Source organism: Schistocerca gregaria, chromosome 8, assembly GCF_023897955.1.
Source record: "Schistocerca gregaria isolate iqSchGreg1 chromosome 8, iqSchGreg1.2, whole genome shotgun sequence".
Lineage (NCBI taxonomy): Eukaryota > Metazoa > Arthropoda > Insecta > Orthoptera > Acrididae > Schistocerca > Schistocerca gregaria.
This window is the reverse complement of record NC_064927.1, coordinates 167,536,384-167,540,211: the sequence shown is the minus strand read 5'-3', so window position 1 is coordinate 167,540,211 and position 3,828 is coordinate 167,536,384. Positions and strand designations below refer to the sequence as shown.

At 43.9% G+C, this 3,828-nt stretch overlaps 1 non-coding gene across 1 annotated transcript; it reads right to left on the bottom strand.

Annotated features, from left to right (window-relative positions):
• Positions 1-329: 329 nt before the first annotated feature.
• Positions 330-421, bottom strand: Trnai-uau (transfer RNA isoleucine (anticodon UAU)). The gene is given in 2 exon segments: positions 330-365; positions 384-421. It is a non-coding gene; the product is annotated as a tRNA-Ile (tRNA).
• Positions 422-3,828: the final 3,407 nt, after the last annotated feature.

Genomic DNA, 3,828 nt, shown 5'->3' with positions numbered 1-3,828 from the left:
GAGGTTTAGTGTGTAAGCTTAGGGACTGATGACCTTAGCAGTTAAGTCCCATAAGACTTCACACACATTTGAACATTTTCTATAGACTTGTTGATAAGTATAACTGTTATACAGTAGCAGATGCTACTAATTTCACACTCTCCAATTTATGTGAATCTAAAAACTTGAGAACTCCCAGAACGTGTACTCACGTGCCGCCACTGCCACAGTACTACCGAGGACGACGCAGTTAATGCGTTGCATGCACATTAATGTTTCTGAGGTATATGATATGTCTCAAATCTAGCGTTCCCGACGCTTTCACATTCAGCTGCAACGAAATAAAATTATGCCCCAGGTGAGGCTCGAACTCACAACCCCGGCATTGCTCGCAGCTACTGTCTTATAAGTACCGTGCGCTAACCAATTGCGCCACTGGGGCTACGGCTTATGTCTTACAGTTAGCGGTACTTTACGGCCACCCATAGTGGCCACAAAAACATCACAACATCGTCATCCCAGGCCATACTGCGGCTTCGGTACCTGACCACGATTACTTTATAATATTCTTGTTTCATATCCTACGCTTACATGTCTATCAACTGCTTCTCATTGCCGAAAATATCCAGAAAAGCGCGCGCTTTGCCCTCTGCTACCTGTCGAAAGGCGAACGCAGATGCTTGGAATGCTTTAAGCTCTGTAGGCGCACCGCGGCCGCGCAGCTGGAGGAGAGGTGCCTTTCTTGGAAGCTCCTTGCACCGCACGGAAGTACAGAGTGACCGCGCTGCCGTTGTCGATGGACAACTTGCAACTGCCGAGCCACGGAGAACACGTTCCTTCGCGATGTGCACTCGTCTCGTAGTACAAAACGCAAACGAGCGGCACCGTGGTGCAACGGATAACGTGTCTGAATACGGATCAGGAGATTCCAGATTAGAATTCCGGCAGGGTCGGCATTCTGTTACTTGGCGGCGCGTAGCTAGGCACTGGATTTCGTATGTCGCGGCCTTTATTTTTTTAAATTGAGTTTCGATTCCCCTCGAAGGGGGCGGGCTGGCAGCAGCTTAGTATTGCCGCTCTCCAGCCCACAGAAATTGTTTTAAAATATGAAGATAATAAATAAGAACAGCAGGCGATAAAATCGGAGACTTAAATGGTACCATGGCGGAAAAATCGTGTAACTTAAAACATAGAACAAAGGGATAATGATGCTAATAAAATACATATGAAGCAGACAGGTAAAATAATAGACAGACAATTAAAAAAAACACGGCGACAGTCTGCTTTCTGTTCGCAAGAGACATAAAATTCACACCCAGCGACAGGATGATTTCTGTTCGTAACACTTTGGAAAGATGAACAACACTGAACATTCACTTGAACACTGCACTAAAACGTTGGCAAATATGACATACCACAGCCGAGGGCAGGTGGGGGGAAAACCTGGACAGATGATGGGAAAGAAAAAGGGGGGAAGGGGGGGAAGGAGAGGAAAAAAACGAAGGGGGGGGAAGAGGGGAAAGGAGCCGATGGAGGACGAGGACCCATAAAAGTGGGGTGGGGGGAGGGGGTACTGGTTAGATGATTCAGGGAGTGGGGAAAGGCAGAGGAGGGGAATAAAAAGGACTGGGAGGGGGGAAACGAGGTAGGGAGAGGTTAGGGGGGAGAAAACAGGATGGAAGGGGGGAGGGGAAGGGGAGCCCAGGGAAAGGACAGAGTAAAGGGGAGGGTGAGGATCATAGTTGATAGGAGGGATAAACGGAGAGAGAGAGAGAGGGCATCATCTGGGAGGGGGAGTTGACAGAAGCCACCGTAGGAAAGGAGATGAAGGGTGTAGTAGAGGGGGAAGGTAGGGGTGACACAACAGTGAAGGCGTGACAGAGAGCAGTGACAGGAGAGGAGAGGAGCAACACCGTAAGCACTAATAGAACAGAACCACCAAGACATTATGAAATATGTCTCATATTTATGGGAGGTAAACTATAAAGACATGAAACCCAAAAAGTACAAAACAGAATTCTCGAACTTCATCAAAATTGCCCTAGATGCAGGCTTCCAGAGAGCAGTGCGAACCTCCTGCCCGGCCCCTGTGGACGCAGCCCAGTTGAGGGAGGACGGCAGCCCATGGCACAATCAATGCCCGGTGATTTAGTTAATATCAAGTGGAATCAAAGTGCAAAAATTATCCCCCATTCCGCCGAAAAATACAAGCTCACCCACCAGATGCAAACAATTCAATAAAAATACAACCCATTTCAACTTAAGAAAAGTCAGTAAAAAGTCCATCAACAATTCTATGTTCTCCAATATAATACCAAATTTGTTTACATTTATCATTGCCAAAAAACTCATTTAAATTAAAAATTCTCAGGCAACCATAATCAAACATGCATAAAAACAAAGACTGAATTTTTATTAAAATTAAATGAAAAGAGAAAAATAATGTTCTAGAAATGAAACAAATGAACTCAGTACTCAAGAATGACTTTAGAACAAAAATAACTGTATAAAAGGAAAACTGAAAATGATATCTAATGTAATTTAAAACACACTTTATGTCTATTTACATATAATGAAATTAAATATAAGTTGTAATAACATTGAAACTATTATTAATGTATATATCATCGTACACACATAACAATCAAAATTGCTATTTAATACTTACAAATTATATATCACTGTATGGTAATGAAACTAAAGGTTGATAATATAGTAAATAGATAATGCATTTCTGAAGACCATTAGCAGCAGTAAAGTAAGTAAGCAAGCAAGTCAGTCAGTTAGACAGTTGGTTGATTTGTAGATTAAAGGGACTAAGCCATCAGTAAAGCCTTTAACACAGTTATGAAGCCAAATACACTACTGGCCATTAAAATTGCTACACCAAGAAGAAATGCAGATGATAAAAGGGTATTCATTGGACAAATATATTATAGTAGAACTGACATGTGACTACATTTTCACATAATTTGGGTGCATAGATCCTGAGAAATCAGTACCCAGAATAACCAGCTCTGGCCATAATAATGGGCTTGATACGCCTGGACATTGAGTCAAACAGAGCTTGGACAGTGTACAGGTACATCTGCTTATGCAGCTTCAACATGATACCACAGTTCATCAGGAGTAGTGACTGGCGTATTGTGACAAGCCAGTTGCTCAGCCACCATTGACCAGACGTTTTCAATTGGTGAGAGATCTGGAGAATGTGCTGGCCAGGGCAGGAGTCAAACATTTTCTTTATCCAGAAAAGTCCTTACAGGACCTGCAACATGCGGTCGTGCACTATCCTGCTGAAATGTAGTATTTCGTAGGAATCGAATGAAGGGTAGAGCCACGGGTTGTAACACATCTGAAATGTAACTCCACTGTTCAAAGTGCCATCAAAGAGAACAAGAGGTGACTGAGACATGTAATCAATGGCACCCCATACCATCATGCCGGGTGATACACCAGTATGGCAATGACGGATACACGATTGCAATGTGCGTTCACCGCGATGTCACCAAACACGGATGCAACCATCATGATGCTGTAAACAGAACCTGGATTCATCCGAAAAAATGACTTTTTATCATTCGTACACCCAGGTTTGTCGTTGAGTACACCATCGCAGGTGCTCCTGTCTGTGATGCAGCATCAAGGGTAACCACAGCCATGGTCTCCGAGCTAATAGTCCATGCTGCTGCAAACATCACCGAACTGTTTGTGCAGATGGTTGCAAACATCCCCATCTGTTGACTCAGGGATCAAGACGTGGCTGCACGATCTGTTACAGCCATGCGGATAAGATGCCTGTCATCTTGACTGCTAGTGATACGAGGCCATTGGGATCTAGCACGGCAT